General features: G+C 33.2%; 1 protein-coding gene across 4 annotated transcripts in view; it reads left to right on the forward strand.

Moving 5' to 3' along the window:
* Positions 1-3,491: 3,491 nt before the first annotated feature.
* The window catches only part of LOC11423270 (protein NLP9), a 32,450-nt gene continuing 10,118 nt past the window's right edge, over positions 3,492-25,823 (forward strand). For all 4 annotated transcript variants that reach the window (XM_039830879.1, XM_039830881.1, XM_039830880.1 and 1 more), the window contains exons 1-3: positions 3,492-3,598; positions 3,703-3,777; positions 6,390-6,464. The gene's annotated coding sequence lies outside the window, so the exon portion shown is untranslated. The remainder of the gene's footprint in view (positions 3,599-3,702; positions 3,778-6,389; positions 6,465-25,823) is intronic.

Genomic DNA, 25,823 nt, shown 5'->3' on the forward strand with positions numbered 1-25,823 from the left:
ATGGTTGTACTTATATCACTACTCTAAATCTCCTAAGATGGGACCGATCATCTAAGACCTAGTGCAACGGTATATTACCAGGCAAAGTTCTAAACATCCCAGGGTTTCTCATATGAAAACATGGCAAGATCAAGTAGTCGTTTCTAACAACTTGGAGACAACCTTGCTTAAGAATGATGAGAAACTTGTTTCCAAGATTAACAAAACTGAGGAAACTTTGGACAAATATTTGACACTATACATAAAATAATACATAACAAATATTTTTCGCTGATAAATATTTTTTTTTTAAAAAAAACATGGGACACATATTTGTCATTGAGACATAAAAAAATACGAGACAAATATTTATTTTTGATAAATATAAAAAACACAAAACAAATCTGTCCTTGATAAATATAAAATAAATAGATAAATAAATATTTTAGCCAAAAAAATCAAATATGATTCAAATTTGCAAAAATCAAACATCATAATCCGGTGCACATTTAAAAAAAATATCTTATATTACTTTTGTTGTTTAATTTTAAATGTATTAGTAATTAAATCTTATGGCACGTTTCTTTAATGAGTTAATTTTTTAATTGCTCATGTAATATATTGAAAAATGCCTATGTACAAAACACAGATTTTACCACTGTAATTTGATGTTCTTCCAATTTTTGTCCTCAAAAAATAAAATCTTGTCGCGTGGCTCTTGTAACATGTATTTTTCCTGATGACACGGCAATTTGTTGCCTTAAATGATTTTTCTAAAGATAATTGAGGGGCTGAAATAATAATAAAAAACAGGACAATTTCTTCTTTGTAGGCATAAAATCCATAAAAAGTGACTTAGTAATTGATCTTTTTCATGGTTTTTCGCAGCCATATTTAGGACGTTGAAATAAATTCTCCTTTGTAAAATTAAAATTTTCCGACAAAGGACGGATTAACTATAAATTTTTAAAGTGTTAAAAACTCAAAAATCAAAACAACTGAAATCTTGACATATAAATCAAATTTTGAGCTGATTCTTTTGAAATGCCTCTATAAAAAATACATAAAAAAGATCTGCAAAGTTTCATAACTTTCTAAAGACGCATCAATTTATTTTAATTTTTTGGTCAAAACATGCAAAATCGCAAACTTGTTTCGAGTAAGCATGCATGAACCTAATTTCGGTCCCCAATTTCGTAGACATGTTCATAACACCATGTTCACATATGTAAACACAAGTTACAATAGATGAGTTATTCAATGGATCGTTCTAGGAGGAGCTCCAAGAACACTCCAAAATCACTAAGGTGGAAATACAATGTTTACGCCAGAATGAATGGATCCCCTTTTGCTTTCCAAGTGTCATTTTTTATAGTCATCACTTTCTTAACCTAAAGGGTCTCTCTTTAGATGTCCCGGCCCACAAGTGGAGTTGGTTGCTCATTCTCTATGAAGCTCCTCCGTGCATGACACGTAGAGCTGGAGCACGGACATCTACATCACCCGTTTGTGCATGACGTGTGGCATGCCTTGAAACACTTCTTACGAGGACCACAACTTTCACTTGGACATTAACATGAGAAAGAGGTAAATTTCTAGTTTCGCTAAATGGTCAAGTTGGGCTAAGCATTACTTGAATGGTAGTAATGAGCCAACCATGACCTAAATGGTCAAGCTTAGCTCAGCATTTTGAAGGGTGGAGCTGAGCTGGGCGTGGTAAGTGGTGGAGTTAGGATAGGATTGTTGAATCGTGGAGTTAAGCTAAGCACGACCTGAATGGTTAGGCCGAGATCCACATTATGATGGGTGGAGTTGAGCTAACATGTTGAATGGTGGAGCTGAGTTAGACATGCTGAATTGTGGAGTTCAGCTAGACATGATCTAAATGGTTATGTTGAGCTCAACATTATGAAGGGTGGAGTTGAGCTAGACATGACATGAACGATCAAGTTGAGCTAAGCACACTGAAAGTGGAGTTCGCATGACCTGAACGGTCAACCAGAGCTGGACATGTTGAATAGTCAAAGTATAATAAAGTGTATGTGATACGGTCTTCCATATCAGTCAACATCATAAAATTTTATAGTTTTTAAACAAGTAACGAACTAATTATGATTTTTCGTTGCCTAAAATTATAAATTTCTTGAAAAAAAAATCATATTTTGGTAGAAGAAAATATTGCGAGGAACCTTTTAAATTTTTTTAAAAAAATACGAGGAATATTTTTTGAGGCGACAAATTGCCATGTCATTAAAAATATCCACATTGCAGTAGCCAAGTGGCAAGATTCTCTGTCACAACATCGCCTTCTATGTGACTAGACTGTTGGAAGATAAACGAAATGAAGAATCTCAAATTGTAGGGATTGAATCTATGTTTATTTTAACATAGGCAATTTTCAAATTTCATATATATTATAGGAAAATTTGAACAATTAATCATTCTTTAATCAATCAACCATGTTTTTTTAGGTCATTAATCAAATATGTTTTTAATTCCATATTGCTAACGTTTAACATAATAATGATTTATGGAGAAATAATTCATAAATATTTTTCAGAGGAATGGGGAGATAATTGATGCAAAATAATATATTTTTAGTGAAAATATTTTAATACTTCTTCATGGTATTATATTTTTAGTGATCTAATATTTTAAATACCCACATAAAAAAACACATATTGAGAAATCATTTAATTGATATGTTTTCATATTGCAATGTCTTTATTTTATCGTTGACTTTTTCTCTTTGACCTGATCGTTGACTATTTTTACTTTTTTGGAACATTCTTTAAGGGGGTATTTTTTTTACCAAAACGTTGACTATTTTTTTGGAACTTATTCATTGACTATTATTAACTACTTTATAAATCTCATTCTTTTATTTTTTTTATGAGAAATTCTTGTTCTTTTATAAAAGTGTATATAAGTAGTGCACAAAGAATCATATTATGAAAACAAGTCATGATAATTATTTGATAAAAAGAAATATATACTAACTATGTGTAAGAATAAATGGGTTTGTTTGAGCTTAAACGGTCGAGCCCGATTTTGTTAAATATAAAACCGGTCTAGCCGAAACTGACCGAAGATCCAACTAAGCCCAATATTTTTTTTGTTACTTGTAGGCCCAAAACTAAAAGTCCAGTCCAACTGAATTATCCAACATATATAGCCTTAGAAACCCTAGAACGTAGAAACATGAACTCACCACCACACGTCCATCATCTCTCTCTACCTCTCAGCAGCCGCTACGCTCAACAACTCTCACACATAAAAAACTCACCAACACAACACTCACCACACCTTCTTCATCTCTATCTGATTCTCTAATCTGATCTTGTCCGAAAAATCTCAATTTTTTCTTTCTAAATCTCACTTTTCGGATTCTTCAACATGAGAAGAAAAAACTCAGTTTCAAGAATACTGGATCTAGATTCAAAAATATAAAAATTCATGACTTAAGTAAAGAGCTTGATATACTGCTTCTCACCATATCTACTACTTCTTTGGTTTATTATCAATTATATTTCTTCATCTCTTCTTTCAAAGTCGTCAAACTCTCCATTCTCACCATCCTTCAGAGCCATCGTTTTTGTGAACTGAGGATCGATTTCCAGTGAGTTAGTGTTTTGTTTTCCCCAATACAATTTTCTACCATCCCTCTGTATTTAAATTTCTTATCATTTGCGTTTTTTAATTTATATATTTTCTTGGTTGCAGATCTAATGTTTGTGTGAATTTCCATTGACGTTCAAGCTAGAATATTTAAGTCTTCTTCAATGATGGAATGATATTGTGAGTATCTTACTTTTATGATGCATGAATTATGTTTTTTCTTGTGATTAGATTTGCTCTATTCAGTGTATTTTGAAAATATTTTTGTTGTTGTTAATCATTAATATATTCAAAAATCTATTCTTCATATCCAGGTGAACATTAATTTCAATCTAGATCATTAATTTTTATAAATTAATTTTCTTTGTTTAGGATTCATTGCATTTTGTTTTTCAACTCATATTGAATTTACATGTTTCTTTCCTTGGGGTTATAAAGTAGAGAATAAAAATTTACTTTACTTTGCTGAAATGGAAAAAGAATATTCTAAAAGAAAATCATGAAAATCATACTAAAACGCAATTGGGTAAAAATTATAAAGGATCGTAGAAGAATCATTCAAGTCTGTGAGATTGGTAGTAAGGGAGATCTCAAAAAATTGGAGTTACTCACAAATTCAGGAAGAGAAGAGTTTCTTCACCATGTCTTGTCGCTATTTTCCCCCCTTTAATAATAACATTGATGAATGAATGAAAATGCAGTTTTTTTTTTATATATATAACAATCAAAATACCGTTTTTCTGGACAAAAACAACATTCTCTTTCAACATCAGGAGTTTCAAATGCTCTACAAACCTAAGAAGTAAAATCCTGAACATGCTTTGCACCATAGCATTCTTGGTGGACTGCTATTTGACTAGTGCATAATAAACAAGAAAACATATATAATTCACATCACTATCTTAAACACCCCGTAAATTTGAAAAAAATGTAAATAATAAAAAATAAATAATTCTACAACTAAGGGGTAAAGATTATCAACAATAATTGAAACACTTGTTACTGATGATAATTTTATTATCCTCCTAATTTTCGACCAATCTATAAATAACACATCTTTCTGTCGACCATTTTGCATGTTCTCGCTCATACTGTCATAATAGATAAAAGTAAATAAACAAAGTAGGGATAGAATCTGTGTTTATTTTAACATTGGTATTTTTCAAATTTCATGTATATTATAGAAACAATTTGATTAATTAATCATTCTTTAATCAATCAACAATGTTTTTCAAGTCATTAATCCAATAAGTTTTTCATTCTAAATTGCTAACATTTAACATAATAAAGATTTATGGAGAAATAATTCATACATTTTTTTTCCAAAGGAATGAAGAGACAATTCATGCACAATATTATATTTTTTGTGAAAAGATTTTAATACTCTTTCATGGTATTATATTTTTAGTGATTTAATATTTTCAATACCTCCTAAAAAACACATATTAAGAAATCATTAAATTGATATGTTTTTATAATATAATATCCTAATTTTTATCATTGACTTCTTTTTTTATCTGATCGTTGACAAATTTTATTTTTTGGGAACTTTCTTTAAAGGGGTATTTTTTTATTACGAGATCATTAACTTTTTTTTTTAATTTCTTCATCAACTATTAATAACTACTTTATAAATCTCATTATTTTATTTTTTATGAGAAATTGTCATTTTTTTCTAAAAGTATATGTAAATAGTGTACAAAGAATAATTTTATGAAAACAAATCCTCATAATTATTGATAAAAAATAAAATAAAATCATGCTAACTATGTGTAAGGGTAAATGGGCTTCATATGAGGATGAGTTTGTTCTTTGTTAAATATATTTTAGTAGGACAGAGATAATATCTGAACCCGTCCGCAACCCGAAATAGAGAAAGTCTTGCTTAGGGACAAACCCAGATGCAAAAAGTTTGGGCACACTCACACAAATGCTTATTTTTTAAAAGATAAATTGGTTTAATGATTTTGAATGATGTGATTGATTTATTTATCATTTAATTTTCTTCATTGTTGTGTGTGCGCCCAAATAATTTTATTTGTGTTTGTATCTGTGCAAGACTTTCTCCCCGAAATAAGCGAGTCTCGGGTGAAGAAATAAGAAAAAATGGGTTTGTTTGGGCTTAAACGGTTGAGCCTAGTTTTATTAAATCCAAAACCGGCCTAGCTGAAATCAACCGAAAATACAACTAAGCCCAATGTTTTTTTGTTATTTGCAGGCCAAAAACTAAAAGTTCAGTCCAACTAAATTATCTAATATATACATAACCCTAGAAACCCTAGAAAGTAGAAACATGAACTCACCACCACACCTCCATCGTCTCTCTCTACCTCTCAGCAGCCGCCACACTCATCATTTCTCGCACACAAAAAACTCAGCAACACAACACTCACCACACCTTCATCATCTCTATCTGATTATCTTCTTTGATCTTTTCCGAAAAATCTCAATTTTTTTGTCTAAATCTCACTTTTCGGATTGTTCAACAAGAGAAGAAAAAATTTAGTTTCAAGAATACTTGATCTATATTCAAAAACATAAAAATCCAAGACTTAAGTAAAAAACTTGATTTACCGCTTCTTTAGTTTATTGTCAGTATCTTCATATCTTCTTTCAGAGCCCTCAAAACTCTTCATTCTCACCATCTTTCAGAGCCATCATTTTTGTGAACTGAAGTTCGATCTCCAGTGAATTAGTGTTTTGTTTTTTCCTAATACAATTTTCTGCCACCTCTGTGTATTTAAATTTCTTATCATTTGCGTTTGTTAATTTACCTATTTTCTTAGTTGCAGATCTGGTGTTTGTGTGAATTTTCACTAACGTTCAAGCTTGAATATTTTAGTCTTCTTCAAAGATGGAATGATATTGTGAGTATCTTACTTTTTTTTTTATGTAAGGATTATGTTTTTTTTTATTATATTTGCTTCATCGAGTGTCATTTGAAAATATGTTTGTTGTTCTTAACCATTAATATATTCAAAAATCTATTCTTAAGGGATCATTGACTATTTTTTATTTTTTGGAACTTATCCATTGACTATTAATATATACTATATAAATCTCATCGTTTCCCCCTCAAAAGAAAAAAATTCTCATTGTCCTTTTTTATGAGAAATTATCATTCTTTTCAAAAGTATAAACAATGCATTATAAAAACTTGCTAAAAAAATATATATAACTTTATGAAAACAAATCATGTTAATGTATAAAGTATAAACAGTGCATTATAAAACTTTATGAAAACTTGCTCAAAAAAATAAATATAATTTTATGAAAACAAATCATGTTAATTATTGATAAAATAAACATGCTAAATATACACAAGGGTAAATGGACTTCTTTGGAGAATGAATTTGTTTCTTGCTTTCTTTTCTCCTAGAGGACCTTATATTTTTAACAAAAAAAAAAGGTATATTAGGTGACATGTGAGTCACAAAGATTATAGGTTTAATATTACCTTTGGACTCCTATTTTAGTAAAACAAAAAAAAAAAATCATTTTTATAAATTTAACTTTAGTTTTATATTTGTTGTAATTTTGGTCTCAATCCATGTTTTATGCCTTGAAAATGGTGAATTTTGCTCTTCAAAGTGATATTTTAGCTTCATATTTACCTCCAAACATGGTGTGACACCAACAACCCAACATAAAAAAAGGAGGGAAAATGATCACCTTTCTAAATGATCATCTTCTTACACAACACCTTCAAATACAAAGAAAATGGTAAATGGTTCCAACAGATTGTACCGATCATGGTTTGAATAGTATTAGCGTGAATTAAATTTGGGTGAAAAACCTCAAAATCCTTCCCTCTCCCCATTTTCGTTCGTCATTTAGGGAAATTAATTCATCACTCTATATGGCTATCTCCCACCACCATCCTATATTTTGCTTCCGCCATTTTTTGTTCGCAGCCAATTGAGATTTGATCTTCACCGAGTTAGGGTTTTGATTTTCCCCAGTATAATTTTCCGCAATCTTTGTGTTTTTTGATTTCTTAACATTTGCATTTTTGAATTTACATATTGCTTTGGTTGAAGATTTAGTGTTGGTGTGAGCTTCCACTAACTTTAAAATGTGAATGATTCGGTCCTCTTTCAAAGTTGGAATGATTGTGTTAGTATCTTCTACTTTTTTTATGCATGGATTACGTTTTAATGATTAGCCCTTCTCCATTTAAAGTCTTTTAGAAAGAAAAAAAAATTGTTGTTGTCAACCATTAATTAATGTACTCAAATCTTGTTCATTCTTCATATCTAGGTGAAAATTAATTTCAATATAGGTCATTTTTTAAATTGATTTTCTTTATTTAAGGTTTGTTGCATTTTTTTTTTGTTTTTCAACTTATTGACTTTACTTGTTTCTTTCTTTAATGTTATAATGTATTACCTTACTTTTTTTTTTAACAAACAAAAATGAAATATATTAACACCGACAACGTAATTGATGCAGCATAAGGTGTGTTATAACAATCACGGAAAGAAATACAGCGCATTCAGAATTACAAAACAATCAGTCGATACCCAGACATAAGAGTAGGTTCGACCACTAATTATTAGTAGTGTCAAAGCTAAAAAAGAAAAACATTACTAGCTTTCAACCACCACAAGGAATATGATTTTACTTTATTTAACATATGCAGAAGAGAGTTTTGTTTATTCCTGAAAACTCTATCATTCCTCTCATTCCACAAAACCCAAATACAGAGGAGCCATTTCAAACCACCTATGCAATTAATAAATTGCAAGAAATGGTCTGAAATAACCTGAGAATCGACCCATACTACACCGAGCCAAGCCCGGACCAACGACCACAACGCACCAAAATACAGAGAAGACATGATCAGATGGTTCACGTCCTCTACATGCCCACACCCATCGATGTATTACCTTACTTTGCTGAAATGATAATAAAGACTTTAAGAGGAAATGAAAACCAGGAAGCCCCTAATATGGTCCTCAATTTTAAAGGTCCACTCATGGTCCTCTCAAAATGACCTTCAATAATAGGTTTCACAAAAAAAGATTGTTTCATTGTATGTCTGAAAAAAAAAAAAATTAAGTGCAACATGGGATATTACTTTTGTGCCCTCCCATGTAACACATAAATCTCTTAGTTCAAAATCATTTTCCTCCTCTCTTTATCTCTCTTCATCGCCATATTCTTCTTCTTCTATCTCTTCTTCACCTTCATCAATTGATTACATCCAAATATTCATTATTTTTCTTCTTCCTCTCACTATCATAAAACCCAAAACTTGAGAAAGTAATTCATTTACCTCCTTTATCGCTCATTGTTCATTGCTCGAATCATCCCTTCTTATTCTTCTATCTTCGGTGCGAATAGGCTCGTTTGCATTAGTCGAAGCAATTTCTCCTCTCGTTGGACTCCTTGGAGAAATCTTCATTCTCAGATTCACCTAAATGTCAAGAGAATATTTCATATATTTTGATGATTATGGCACGCAAAGCTTATGATGATAGGCAAGCCATAATTGAGGCAGAGATTATATCGTTGTTGCTTGAGTGAGTTAGAGAGGTAATTGATTTGACCCTCATATCTGTTCTACATGCTGTAATTTTGTGCTTTAATTTCCAATTCGGTTTCTATTCGATTTAACCATTATTGTGTTGGTTGTCATACATGGTCTTCCTCTCCTTATAGAAAGGACTCTTAGGGTTCATATTATCATCTGATTGCTTCTATTCCTATGCTTATTGAGCTGTTTTTTTGTTGATAAAGCCAATTCTTCCATCTTCCTTGTCATCTCTTCGGGTAGAGAGTTGTAACTACTATAGCTTAGGGTCCATATTTATATTTATGTGTATATTCTGTTTTTATGCATATTGTGCTCGTGATTTTCGGATATCAAACCATTAATTGATATGAATCGTTAATCTTTGAACTCTCGATTTTTATTCGTGGGAAGGGAAAAAATGAGTAAAAACCCTCATCGAGACTTTGGATTCGGGGGTTGGTTATGCAAAGGGAAGGTGCTAGCACCCTAAGCATCTACGGTATTCCGTAGGAACCTCTTACCTAATTTACCTTGTGCTAAATTGATTTGCTTACTTGAAAATTATTACCTAAAAATCTAAGTGAAAGAATGGAGGGAGAAGAAGTATGTTTTTGGTTATTTTTATTTGATTTGGAAGGATAAAAAATCCTATGCCTACATACCCTTAAAGAAAAGGGATCAAAACCAATGTAGTTCACCTCAAAAATTTCTTTGGTGGGTTAGGTTGATTTTAAGATTTTTGAAAATGGGTTTTAAGAAAAGAAAGAGGCCTCAAGGCATGAGAGAAAAAATAAGGTGAGGTTGTTCACGTTTTAATTACAAGAAAATCAAGTCTAATATGAATATTAATTCAATTAAGCATTTGATTAAGAAAATAAAAAGGAAAGACACTTGGGTTACAAACCAAGGTTTATTAAGAAAATATTTTTGGAGTTTTGCAGATTATTTGCATGTTTTTGTTGTTTTTTGGAATATTAAATGAAAATTAAACTAACGGAGCAATAAAAAATATAAGCACGTGGATTTTTGTAGTGACGTTGGATCACCACAAAATCCCTAATCTAATTTTTTGCATTTTTGGATATATCTAAGGCGGTAAAGAAATAAAAGGACACACACACCCACACACTTTTCTCATTTATATTTACATTGGACCTAAATACATTCTAATTGCTGGAAAATAAATAACAATAATTAAAATGCTAAATAAAATAAAATAAAAATGCAAAAATGCTAAAAAGAAATAAAATGCAAGAAAATAAAAGAAATGGACAACCGAAGGGACAAAAATTACCGAAGGGACAAAATTCCGAAGGGACTTATTCCGAAGGGACAGAAAAAGGAGGGAGAAGAAAAGAATAGCTCGTCAACACAAGCTAAAGAGGGAGAAGAGAGAAAAGTTCTTTGACAACTCAAGAGAACTTTTGGTGTGTGAAATTGTGTGGAATGAGGGCTCTATTTATAGGTGAGGAGGTTGATGAAAAAAGGAAAAATGGTTTAATGGAAATGATGGACAATTATGGTGAATTTTGAAAAAGGAATGTTAAAGTTGACACTTGACTTGAAAATTTTTTTAGATCTTGTACATTTTATTTTGGACCTATTGACACTTTGTTTTTTTTTTACACTAATTAATTAAAAAGAAATAAAATAAATCTAATACGAAATAAAATAAAACAAATTAAACTAAATCATGTAAAGAAAAATAAAATTAAAAGATGGAAAATAAAAAATTATTAAATATAAAAAAAAGTAACTAATCTTAAAATTAAAATTAATAAAAGAAAATAAAAAGAGAAAAGAGGGTCCGACTCGGAATAAAAAATGAGGTACTTCAAAGTAACCTCTTTGCCAAAATTTCGTCTGAAACGGCGAAAATTCTCAACTTTAAAAATACGAATAAAATGGGTAAGAATAGAGGAAAGTGGTCAAAATTTGGGGTATGACAGATGCCCCTATTTAAGTTTCTCCGTCACGGAGATTTAAAAAAATGAAAATTTTAAATCAACGGGTCGAAGAGACTTAAATACTAAGTACACCAATTTTTGACCAGTTGAAATGCTGAGAATGCAATGCTTATGAATATACTGGTATGAATGTCTGCGATGCAAGTATGAATGCAAGGACGACAAAAATACATTGACTGGGGAAAAAACTGATAGATATCACTAGGGAGGAAATATTATTTTATTACCGTTACTGCGGTAAAGACGAACATACGAAATGAAATACTGTCTATTACCTTTACTGGGGTAACGAGCAACATAGGAAAGGAAAAACCGTCAGTTACCTTTACAGGGGTAACGACCCACATACGAAACGAAATACCGTCAATTACCTTTACTGGGGTAAAAACCAACGTACGAAAGGAAATACCGTCAATTACCTTTACTGGGTAACGACCAACATACGAAAAGAAAATACTGTCAATTACCTTTACTGGGGTAAAGACCAACATACAGAAGGAAATACCGTCAATTACCTCATCACGGGTAACGACCAACATAGAAAAAGGAAATACCGTTAGTTACCTCAACACGGGTAACGACCAACATTTAAAAAGGAAATACTGTCAATTACCTTTATTGGAGTAAAGACCAACATATGGAAGGAAATACCGTCAGTTACCTCAACACGGGTAACGACCAAAATACGAAAGAGAAGATACTGTCAATTACCTCAACACGGATAACGACCAACATAAGAAAAGGAAATACCGTCAGTTACCTCAACACGGGTAACGACCAAAATACGAAAGAGAAGATACCGTCAATTACCTCAACACGGATAACGACCAACATACGAAAAGGAAATACCGTCAGTTACCTCAACACGGGTAACGACCAAAATACGAAAGAGAAGATACCGTCAATTACCTCAACACGGATAACGACCAACATACGAAAAGGAAATACTGTCAGTTACCTCAACACGGATAACGACCAACTTACGAAAAGAAAATACCGTCAGTTACCTCAACACGGGTAACGACCAACTTACGAAAAGAAAATACTGTCAGTTACCTTTACTGAGATAACGGCCAACATATGAAAAGAAAATACTGTCAATTACCTCAACACGGGTAACGACCAACAAAAAGGGAGATACGAAATACCGTCAGTTACCTCATCACGGATAACGACCAACATAGAAAAAGGAAATACCGTCAGGTACCTCAACTCGGATAACGACCAAGATACAAAAAGGAAATACGGTCAATTACCTCAACTCGGGTAACGACCAACATACAAAAAGGAAATACCGTTAGTTACCTCAACTCGGGTAACGACCAACATACAAAAAGGAATACTGTCAGTTACCTCAACTCGAATAACGACCAACATACAAAAAGGAATACTGTCAGTTACCTCAACTCGAATAACGACCAACTTACGAAAAGAAAATACTGTCAGTTACCTCAACTCGGGTAACGACCAACATAGATAAAAGGCACATGCTTTCGGTACAAGGATAGCTCACATAAGGTACCAGGGAGCCGAAATATATTGATACAAAGACTATTGGATGGGACCTGCCCCTTGAAATAAACTCAATTGGTAACATTCCTGAATCAGACACATTGGGTATGACACTTTTACGAGGTACACTGGAATAAGACACTAGGTAATAATGCAACCATGCATGAATGATATTTGTATGCATGCTATGTATGCATGAATGAATGAACATGTACGAGACACATATAACAGTACAACGGAAGACTGTTGAGACAAGATTTGGACAGGTCCTAAAAGGAAGTAGCCCGGCATCGCAGCACAAACACTTGAGAATCTTCAACGGGGATACCAATACAGGAGGTGAGTCAAACACTGACGGGGTAAATCCGTCCAAACAAAACATTAGTGGGGTAAAGCTCAAAATCAAACCCCTGATAGGAGAACAAACCAATAATCAAACTAATGATAGGGATACAACCCAATAATCAAACCAATGATAGGGATACAACCCAATAATCAAACTGCTGATGGGGATACGAACCAACAGTCACCCAACTGATGGGGTAAAATCCATATTCAAACTACTGATGGGATACGACCCATATCCAAACCAACTTACAGGGTAAAACCCCATATCCAAACCAACCGGTGGGGTAAGGCCCTAAGAAACAAACACTGGAGGGGTAACAACTCCACAATCAAAACCAACGGCAGGGTCACGCCTTATAACCATACTATTGAAGAGGTAACAAAACGTTAATCCAACCACTGACCGGGTAACTGTCCACTAATCATACCGCTAAAGGGGTATCGGCCCATCCATCATATCACCGAAGAGGTAACAAAGGTAACAAACCATTTACTCAACCACTGAAGGGGTACCTGCCCACTAATCAAAACCAACGGCGGGGTCACGCCTTAACTGAAGAGGTAACAACACGTTGATTCAACCACCGAAGGGACAACTGCCCACTAATCATACCGCTAAAGGGGTAACGACCCATCAATCATACCACTGAAGAGGTAACAAATCAGTAATTCAACCACTGAAGGGGTAACAAACCGTTAATTCAACCACTGAAGGGGTAACTGCCCATTAATCATACCGCAAAAAGGGTAAACGGCCCAATGAACACATCACTGATGGGAGATACGACCCAATAATCAAAGCACTGATGGGGATACGACCCAATATAATGTCTCAGTTGATGGTTAAGTAATCATTCCTTGGGGATAAAGCTCACCGATCCGAAACCCGGCAGAAGTTGCCAACCCATCAATCAAAGCACAGTCAAAGGTCGCCATTTAAACAAAGCATAACCAAAAATCGCCATTTAAACAAGGCACAAGCAAAAATCGCCATTGAAACAAACCATTGGCAGGTCGTCATTTCTCGGGGTGAAACTCATCAATCAATCATTATGGCAGAAGTCGTCATTTATTCAAACCACCGGTAGAAATCACCATCTATCAAAGCACAGGCAAAAGTCGCCATTTCTCGGGATGAAACCCATCAATCAATCATTATGGCAGAAGTCGCCATTTATAAATCAGTACAAAGTGATTCTTCCAGTCGACCCACTTGAGCTGTGATGCCTCTGTCTTTTTCATTCATTTTTTGAATTTTTTGTATTTTTTTTTTTATTTTTAAAATCCCTAACTTTTGCCTGGACCGCCCTTTCGGGTTTTCAATCCACCGGGAATAAATCTTTTTTTGTATGCCCCTAATTTTTGCCTGGACTGCCCTTTCGGGTTTTCAATCCACCAGGACGCTCATTTTTGGCTTAAGCCGCCCTTTCGGGTTTTCGACTTAGCGAGCTTTTTTTTTTTTTTTTGTATATATTTGTTTTTTGACAGAGGTCATCTCACAACTTTTGGTCATGCTTACCTTGTAGAGTTTAACTGTACTTGAGACGGATGTTGATGTATGCTTCACCTACTCATAAGTTCGAAGAAGATGTACCTGTTGTTTATGCTTTTCAGAAGACATGAAAAAAGTTTTTAAAAGTTTCTATTTTGCTTTACGTATTAACATCAAAAATAGAAGAGAAATTTACAAAACAGAATAAATGAGAATTTCAAATAAATGGACATAGGCTCAAATTAATGTAAATGGAGTGGTGGCCTGCCAAAGGCGTGGCTCCACGGATTTTAAAAAAAGAGTTTGGAAAATGGTAATTATATGGAAAAGGTACATTGAACACAATAACTACTGTTTCCTCTACCGACTTTGAATTCCACTGTTCTGAGTCTTTGATTTGCAGACGCTTCAGATCGGAAGCCCTTTAACAGCTAAGATACCCCAGATGAATCATATATGATTTGGTGCAATTACCTTGCAATGAGCCGGAGGTCTTTTGACAGCTGAAATGCCCCAAGTGAGTCATGTCCGACCAGATGCAGTTACTTTGTCATGATCCTTAACTTTTGCATAGATTGCCCTTGCGGGTTTCAACCTATCAGGATAATCATTTTTTTATAAATGTCTCTAACTTTTGCATGGACCGCCCTTTCGGGTTTTCAGTCCATCGAGACGCTCTTTTTTGCCTAAGCCGCTTTTTCAGGTTTGCGACTTATCGAGCTTTTTCATTTTAACAAAGTATTTCTTGACTGCATCGGTATTTACAGGACATACAAGTTTACCACCATTCTTTGTAATTTGGCATCCATTTGCCCCTAGAATTGGGTAACATATTTTTAAGCACAAAGCCACTTTCTTGACATTCACGGGGACGAGCCTTCTTTGTCGAATACTTGCTTTATCCTCTTGATATGACTGTCCATGGCACCCGGCAATAACACTTTTAAGTTCAATCAATTTTGGCTTTCTTTGGAACTTCCGTTGACAGGACTTTGACCTTCATGTGGCACAGTGCCTTTACATTGAATACTGAGGGATGGCGGGGGGGCTGCCCCTGTTGAAATGTGCATGAAGTACAATATCCCTGCAAGGCAGATGGTAGCATCTCGTGCCAATCTTTGTACATGAAAGTCCTCTTCTGGACATTCTTTCTTCATATTTGCAGCTACGACGGCCAAGATGCCCCAATATGCGAGAAACCTCAGTGGAAACTTCTTCATCATCCTCTTCTTCAGCCCCAGATACAAGGAACTCAAAGTCGAGAAAGAGTACAAGGTTTAAGTGTTCAACGGGTTTATTAATGCATGAGTTGATTATTGATATAAACATTATGATTATGCAGATATGTGAAAATGGTTAAAGGGAAAGATTTTTTTTGGTTTTTTGTATTACCATTTTTCCAGAAAAAGCACAAAATAAAAACGAGGTCGGGATCAAGACGACCTTTCATTAATGATGAAAATACATAAAGCAAAAAGCCCTAAACAAATTCACTCTCGCCTCGGGTGGGACGGAAGGATTTTTTTTATTTTTTTTTTTGAAAAACATAAAGCAACAAACAAACATACTAATTGAACAAATGAGTAGTAGAAATAAACATCAGCAAAGACCCAATTGTAGCTAAACATTCCATATATCAACATTAGGCTTCAAGATCCGATAGCGGATTAACTTGCATGTCTGCGTTCAATCTTAGAAGCGTAAGACCTTATCTTGGATCAACTTCTGAACTTCATTCCTAAAAGCAAAACAACGCTCAATATCATGACCAGGTGCCCCTTGATGGAAGACACAAGAGAGGTCGGGCCTATACCCAGTTGGCAATTTCTCAGGCATACGAGGAGGCGGTCTGGTCTGGACAAGCTTCCTCCTAAGCAAATCGGGAAACAACACTGCATATTTCATGGGGATCGAATCAAATTGTGGTTGTCCCGAAGCTCGTTGTCGAGGTTGTTGTTGATATTGCTGAAATTGGGATTGATAGCCCGGATCTTGAACAACATTGGTGATGGACCTAAGAGTGGCAATAGAGTGAGAAGACATATGTTGTTGTTGAAGTAGCACTTTTATATCAGGGTCATCGAAGGACCAGACATTATTTTCAATCAACTTCTGAACTTCTTCCTTCAAAGGATAGCACTGCTCAGTGTCATGACCTGGCGCCCCTTGATGGAATACACAGTTGAGGTCAGGGCGATACCAAGGTGGCAGCGGATTCGGCATCTGAGGAGGTGGCAGGGTTTGAACAAGGTTCTTCTTAAGCAAAATGGGAAGCAAATCCGCATATTTCACCGGAATTGGGTCACACTGAGATGCTTTTCGGACCTGATTTTGAGGAATAAGCGACTGAGAACCCTGTTGTCGAGGCCGTTTCATGCATGTTGGCTGACATAGTAGCTGAGGCCTTTGCTGAACAAGCGGTGGATCCTTTGTAGCCATCAATGAAGATACTAGGCTAGTTAACTTCTCTACCTCAGCCCGAAGTGTTGTTACCTCTCCACGAAGCTCGTGGACCTCTTGCTCAAGTCGATCCATTTTTCCTGTTTGCACGAGTGTCTGCATATGCGAGCCGAACTTGGATGAAGACATTGAACGACTTTACGGATGGATTGACCTTTTGCTGGTAGAAACAAAATATGAGATACAGACTAGAAATATGAATGCAAAGATGATGAATGATATATTTATGCAAAAATGTAAAATTTTTTTTTTTTTGAAGGACTTATCAAAGTTAATTTTTAAACATGGTAGAGAAACATGGTTTCATTTGAAAATTGTGAAGATATTGCAAAAGGTTCTTTTTTCAAAAGGTAAAATCGAAACCAAGGAAAAAGTTCTTAACAAAAGCTAAAGCTTAGTTAAGATTTTTTGAAGTTGTATCTCTTGGTGTTCATTCTTACAAGGTCCATATCCATAATGTTTGCAAAAAACTTGTCTAAGTCCTTCAATTTTTGATGGAAAAATATATTTATGAATAAATGCATGTATGCATGGTTATAATAAAGTACATTGAATACATGAGGATGTTTAAGTTCCACAATGTTGGAGTCAAGGGTAACAACATCATTTGGTAAGGACTATGGTTTCAAATTGTACCTGTATCACGGGTTCTACCAAGTTCCCAAATTACAACTTCCCTTATGAACATATCGGTGTATAGGACCGCTCCTAGTCCAATAACATCCATAAGTAAGTCTAGTTTGAGTGTAGTATCGCGTGTCGACCAAAGTCAAGACTGCTCTTGGTTTAGCCACCGCACTACGTCCTAAAAAAGGCCAAGATGTGTTAAGGGTGATCTAAAGGTCCTCAACGTTTAGCGGACTTCAAAAATAATAACGCCAATCACGACTGCTCATGACGACATATTATTACTTTTGAAAGACCTACGTTGAGTGGAGTTACATCATGTGTACACATATCGCAGGACCGCTCCTGGTATGGCACTATGATCGTACTCCGTCCTATCTTATGTTTCACTCAAGCCCGGGTGTAGGACTTATCTCACCACTCATGTAACAAGGTATGTAAGCAAAATATTTACAAAGCATAAGCAAATAGTACAGCACAAAATAAATAAAGTAAGGTGGGTTTAACCCGCGTAGAATTTAAGTCCCCAGTGAAGTCGCCATTTCTGTGCTCGTGATTTTCGGATATCAAACCATTAATTGATATGAATCGTTAATCTTTGAACTCTCGATTTTTATTCGTGGGAAGGGAAAAAATGAGTAAAAACCCTCATCGAGACTTTGGATTCGGGGGTTGGTTATGCAAAGGGAAGGTGCTAGCACCCTAAGCATCTACGGTATTCCGTAGGAACCTCTTACCTAATTTACCTTGTGCTAAATTGATTTGCTTACTTGAAAATTATTACCTAAAAATCTAAGTGAAAGAATGGAGGGAGAAGAAGTATGTTTTTGGTTATTTTTATTTGATTTGGAAGGATAAAAAATCCTATGCCTACATACCCTTAAAGAAAAGGGATCAAAACCAATGTAGTTCACCTCAAAAATTTCTTTGGTGGGTTAGGTTGATTTTAAGATTTTTGAAAATGGGTTTTAAGAAAAGAAAGAGGCCTCAAGGCATGAGAGAAAAAATAAGGTGAGGTTGTTCACGTTTTAATTACAAGAAAATCAAGTCTAATATGAATATTAATTCAATTAAGCATTTGATTAAGAAAATAAAAAGGAAAGACACTTGGGTTACAAACCAAGGTTTATTAAGAAAATATTTTTGGAGTTTTGCAGATTATTTGCATGTTTTTGTTGTTTTTTGGAATATTAAATGAAAATTAAACTAACGGAGCAATAAAAAATATAAGCACGTGGATTTTTGTAGTGACGTTGGATCACCACAAAATCCCTAATCTAATTTTTTGCATTTTTGGATATATCTAAGGCGGTAAAGAAATAAAAGGACACACACACCCACACACTTTTCTCATTTATATTTACATTGGACCTAAATACATTCTAATTGCTGGAAAATAAATAACAATAATTAAAATGCTAAATAAAATAAAATAAAAATGCAAAAATGCTAAAAAGAAATAAAATGCAAGAAAATAAAAGAAATGGACAACCGAAGGGACAAAAATTACCGAAGGGACAAAATTCCGAAGGGACTTATTCCGAAGGGACAGAAAAAGGAGGGAGAAGAAAAGAATAGCTCGTCAACACAAGCTAAAGAGGGAGAAGAGAGAAAAGTTCTTTGACAACTCAAGAGAACTTTTGGTGTGTGAAATTGTGTGGAATGAGGGCTCTATTTATAGGTGAGGAGGTTGATGAAAAAAGGAAAAATGGTTTAATGGAAATGATGGACAATTATGGTGAATTTTGAAAAAGGAATGTTAAAGTTGACACTTGACTTGAAAATTTTTTTAGATCTTGTACATTTTATTTTGGACCTATTGACACTTTGTTTTTTTTTTACACTAATTAATTAAAAAGAAATAAAATAAATCTAATACGAAATAAAATAAAACAAATTAAACTAAATCATGTAAAGAAAAATAAAATTAAAAGATGGAAAATAAAAAATTATTAAATATAAAAAAAAGTAACTAATCTTAAAATTAAAATTAATAAAAGAAAATAAAAAGAGAAAAGAGGGTCCGACTCGGAATAAAAAATGAGGTACTTCAAAGTAACCTCTTTGCCAAAATTTCGTCTGAAACGGCGAAAATTCTCAACTTTAAAAATACGAATAAAATGGGTAAGAATAGAGGAAAGTGGTCAAAATTTGGGGTATGACACATATAAATATTTTTATTTATGATTTGGTATTTAACTATTACATTAGCATAAATCCAGTAATACTTGAAAAAGTAACTACTGTCAATCTGGATTTATCTACAAATCTGACTATGATATTTACCATAAAAACAATTTGTTGTGAATGCATATAATTTCTTTACATAAGACATCCATTGAGTTGTTTGTGATTGCATTTTTGAGAATTATGTTCAAGTGTATTTCTTGTGATTTAAGGAAGCAGACAACGAGTGAATGAGAAAGACATACAGGAAGCATAGCCAAAAAATGGAAATACAATGTGAAAGTGAAAAGTACAATGCTACCACTTGAAAAATGGGTTTGTATTAGTTCTTTCTATATCAGAGTCATGGAAATATGTCGGTTGGTTTTGAATTAATGGTAATGAAGAATATAGTGTTTTACGACGTACATGGTTATTATTGTGCCTTTTTTATTACAAGGTGCTTCTTTCTCATTTTTGACTCATATAAACTACATATCACATAGCACATTCCATCTTCTGGAGTGTCCTATGTGATGTGTAGTTTATGTGAGTCAAAAAATGAGAAAGAAACACCTCGTAATACAAAAGGCACATTAATAACCATGCCCCTCATAAATAACTATATACTTCCTGACCATTCATTGAAAACCAACATGCATATTTGCCTTGACTCTGATATAGAAAGAACTAATACAGACCATTTTTCAAGTGGTAGCATTGTGCTTTTCACTTTCACACTGCATTTCCATTTTTTTAGCTCTGCTTCCTGTATGTCTTTCCCATTCACTCTGTGTCCGCTTCCTTGAATCACAAGAGACACACTTGCACATAATTCTGAAAAATGCAATCACAAACAACTCAATGGAAGTCTTCTATAAAGAAATTATATGCATTCACAACAAACTGTTTTGATGGTAAAAATCATGGTCATGTTTGTAGACAAATCCAAAATGATAGTAGTTACTTTTTCAAGTAATACTGGATTTATGTTAATGTAATAGTTAAACACAAAATCATAAATAAAATAGATTTGTATGCATGAAAACAGAATATACACATAATATAAATATGGACCCTAAGTTATAGTAGTTACAACTCTCTGCCACAAGAGATGATAAGGAAGATGAGAAAATTGGCTCTATAAAAAAAACCAGTTCAATAAGCACAAGAATAGTACCAATCAGATGATAATATGGACCCTAAGAGTCCTTTCTATAAGGAGAGGAAGACCATGTATGACAACAACACAAGGAATGATGTTAGTCAAAATTCACCAAACATACAAAAGATAAAAAGTCTCCTAGGACAGGCTGGCTAGGAATTATGAATCCAATTTACTCAATGTTGAAATATATTGGTTCCTTAACCAATTGTTTTTCTGTTGACTGCAATACTACTCGTGGTGGTAAATCCACTACACATGTAAATCCTTCTAATTTACTAAAAACACAATAATTCATTTGTAAAATTATACTTCATGTCAATCCTGAAAAAGCATAGAATAAAAATCATTTGTAAATTTTATACTTTCAAACCTCCCATAAATTTGAAACTAATTAAATAGGTAAATGTAGGCATGGCAATGGGGCGGGGGTGGGGACGTGTTTCGCCTTCCCCATCCCCATCCCCTACTTCCATATACTTACCCGTTACCCTACCCATATCCAACGGGGATGAGAATGTTGGATATGAGAAATTGAATCTCATCCCCGTCCCCAATGGGTTTTGGTATTCCCACCACATCCCCGTCCCCGCAGTGAATCAATAATTTTAAGATAAAAAGAGTTTTTTTAAGCTTCAATGGTAATGTTGTAATGCATTATCCAACAATTTGCGCTCATTTTAAAATTTTGTTACCAAATAATTCGATTGCTCCTTTAACTATCCGTGAAAGTTCTTATATCATGACAATTATCAAACCAAATAACATGACATATCATTATCAACCTCCTTAACAAAAACAAAAATATGACCTTTCTACATTCGGGTAGGGTTTGTGTATGGGTTCAGGGTGGGTACATATATATCCATTACCCGTCCCGCACCCAAACCCATACCCAAACCCAATCAAATCGGGGTTGGTTTGGGCGGGTATCCGGGCATGGGTTTTGTTGCCATGCCTAGGTAAATGGTTCCAAACATATGTAACCAATTGGTTCAAATGTTAATACCATGAATGTTTCTTTATTTCACAGTATCAAATCTAGTACATGACCATTGTTTTCGACTTTTTAAATAAAAAACTCGATGCATATAAACTTGAAAAAACATATTAGATAACGCTTTGTCAAACTTATTAGTAAAGGAGGGCAGAAAATCACATGTCAGTAAGTACTATAAAAAACACAACAAAAAACAAAAATATAGTAAAAAGAAAACACGTGCTTCTGGTACTTAATATAGGTCGTGCTTGAGTTCAAATTTATTTAATTTAAGAGGTTATCGATTTAGTCCATTTAAGTGCATAGATGCATAACATATGGCAAAAAATATATGTTTGTGACATGTATCTTGTGTGACGTTGTTTGTTTTTTCGTTTGGTTTATAATGAAAGATTGACATCAATCAATTACAAATTCAATTAATAATTTGGCCAACAATGTTACAAATCTGAATGAACAAATATTTCGGTCACTTTGATTTGATCATATTATTTGTAGGTATTTTGTCGTTTTATGCTATTAATTTAGATGTTATGAATTTGCAAGCATATTATTTTTAACGGTATTAAATATATGATTTATTTTTGTTAATGTACTTTATCAATTTGAATGCATTAACATCGTTTTGTTTTTGTCAAATAATATCATGCTGGGTGGTTAAAGAGAAATATAGGGTGAATGCACGACACCTGACTTGTGTCTAAAGTAAATAAAACCTCGTGGCTCAAACACAAAAACGTGTCTAATTCAAGTATCATTGGGCTTTACAAATACGAATCCTTAACAATGTGTTTGGTAGAGAAGAAATAGGGGAGAGAGAAGTTGAGGGGAGAGAGATAGAAGAGAAGTTGGTTATTTCTCTTGTTTGGAAGCTAGAGAAATAGGGGGGGGGGGGGGGGGGGGGGAGTTAAAACATGTGGGACCCACATGTTTTTTTATTTCTCTAGCTGAGAAATGGGTATATTTTTCAAAATTCCACATTTGCCCTTATCTTCTTCCTTGTTTCAAACTCCTAAAAAATTGCAGAAAATTTAAAGAATGTATCCCCTTGAAGCTTTAATTCCAGACACTTATCCTATTTAATTACCAAATTGTTCTCTAATTTAATTTCTTAAATTGCTCCGATAGATTTTTTTTTGTTAATAAAAGAAACTTACGAGGGTGGGCGAGTTGATTGGTTATGGTAGTATTGAGCATTTTTTTTTCTTCCCTTTTTTCCTACCTTTTTTTTTTGAGGGAGCTTTTTTCTCCTTTCATATTTTCTTTTTTAAGGTGTGAGTTCCTTTCATATTTTTCTCGAAGGCGTGAGTTATTTTTTTCTTTTGAAGCTACGTGAGTTCATTTTTTTATTACACATTAAATTAGTCAAATTAGTTAATAATTAAAATAACTAAACGTCTAGAAGTCCTAGCTCAACTGGCAAATGCCGAAATTGCAAGGTCGGACGTCATGACCCGGTACCTCACAGTTGTGTGTGAGTTTATTTTCAGTGGATTACCACTTCATCTAAGACAAAAAAATAAAATAAAATAACTAAACTATTTAAACTAATAATTAATAAGTAATATAATAGGTAGTCAAATTAATCTAGCTATTTAAATTATTCTAAATTATATCAAGTGATTAGATTAATTAAATTATTTTTATGGGATTTTTTACCACATGGGTATTTTTGTACTTTTAGATATAATCAAAACTTCTCTCTTCTCTATTTCTTTTATCTTTCTCTTATACCAAACAATCCCTCAAAGCTACTCTATTTCTCACCTCTTTCTCTCTTCTCATACTCTCTTACCTATTTCTCTCTTCACAACTTCTCTTCTAAACCAAACATACCCTAAAGATTTAGGTATAATATTGACAAAATACCATGTAATTTCTTTTTTTTAAGGGAGAAATACCATGTAACTTATTTATTTAAAATTGATTTTAGCTGGTGAAATTATTAATATCTACAAATTAAAATTGATTTTAGCTGGTGAAATTATTAATATCTACAAATTTTCTCGCAAAGATAAATTGATTAATTTTTTAATCCAGATGAAAAAAAAAATCTTAGAAAAGTGGTTTGCATAAGATTTTTTGTTATGAGTATTTTAATTCTAAAATAAAAGGGATCCAATGAAGAAATGTGGAATGAAAGGAGAGTTAAATATTAAACATTAAACATGAGTGGTTCATCTAGCTTGCTTTTTTTTTAATATGATCATAGCATTTACTATATTAACTAGTACTCCTTCCGTTTCTAAATATAAATAAATTTTACTTTTTAAATTCATTTAATTAATGATGTATGTAGTCCATATTATGAACCACATACATCATTAATTGAATGAATCTAAAAAGTAAAATTTACTTATATTTAAAAATGGAGGGAGTAACAATTACGATCACCATTTCAAAATATAAACAATGTAGTATTACTAATTAAACATTTATCCTTATAGCAAGTATAACTATACACATTTTCTTTGTTTCACCATTTTCACCAAGTTCTTTGCATGTGAAATCAATTAATGAATACAAATCACATGGTTAGTTTCTTTCAATGCTTTAATGTGATGCAAAACTGTTAAATGTGTAACCAAATGTCATGGTTCAGTAAATTGGTGTAAATTTGTTTCAATCTTATTCCATATATAAACAAAACCATAAGGGTCACCTCTAAAAGTAGTCTAAATTTGGACCTTTACCATTTTTAGTAAAAAAATAAATTTTATAATAATAACAAATTAATATTTAGAATAAAAGTAATATCTTATTAAGACTTACAAAAAATATGAGGATTTACCGGTGAAGCTTGTCCATATTACAAAATCCAAAAATTAATCAAAGTTATAAGAGAAAATTGGTTTTAAAATTGTGTTGAGTAGTGCCAGCAACACTTTCTTTTAAACACTCTTTCTAAAACTCACTCTCTAATTGACTTAAATCAATATGAGTTATACGTTTTGAAAATGAAACCCACGTAAAGTGATGAGATATATATTGATTTCATCCAATAAAAGAGTGAGTGTTTGAGAGAGTGTTGCTAGCATTCTTCAACTATGTTTTAGTTGTTGTTCTCATGGCAATGACAATTGCAAATGGTGATGCCACATGAAGGTATTGGCAATCCTATAGCTGTTGTTACTCATTTATTTTAAAACAATTTAAATATAAATTAAGGGATGTAATCATAAATTGTTCCCAATGCTTTCTAAACTTTCCAATTTTTATATCATTTCCCTTCCACCGTAAGTCTAATCACCAAAACAAACTTTACCTTCTATCCAACATCATGTTTCTATTCTTCCATCAAAATTATATTTTGTATCAAGGAAAAATATTCTTTTACTTATATTTGCGTTCCTTGCTGCCAACTGTTTGCAATAACTCATGAATTTGAAGACCACTAGCAGCAAAGAGTTGAAGAACACGTCTGAAAAGGTGTTGAATGTTTGTTACATGGAAATTTTGTTTCTCTCTTGGAGACTATTAAGTAAAGAACTAAGAGATTCATTTTTGGAACGATTTCCATGGAGCCAAAATTTGAAATTTGTTGCCCCGTGCCCGATATTGAGATTGTAAAAGAATATTTATACATTTCAATACAAGAAGGTCATAATGCAATAAAATATACATTGACGACGTTGAATGTTTCTCTTTAACAATCCTAGAACCCGTTTCATAGGGTCTTTTAGCTTGTTTGAGCTATGGAGACAAAAAACGTCCTCTTCATTCATGCCCTTCTTGGATTTCTCATTTGCTATATTCATTCATGCAAGTGAAACATGCTATATATAACTCCTATAGGTTGAAAACACATTGGAATTTTATTGAAAACACATTGTCACGAAAAGTGAAAGTTGGTAATTTTATTGGCACGTAAAATACATTTAACCCTTTATTTTATAGAATTGGAAATCCTTTTTATTTTAATTAAAAAATAGTATATATTCCACTACCAACCTTCCTAATAGTTAGCATTT

Source organism: Medicago truncatula, chromosome 2 (assembly GCF_003473485.1).
Source record: "Medicago truncatula cultivar Jemalong A17 chromosome 2, MtrunA17r5.0-ANR, whole genome shotgun sequence".
NCBI lineage: Eukaryota > Viridiplantae > Streptophyta > Magnoliopsida > Fabales > Fabaceae > Medicago > Medicago truncatula.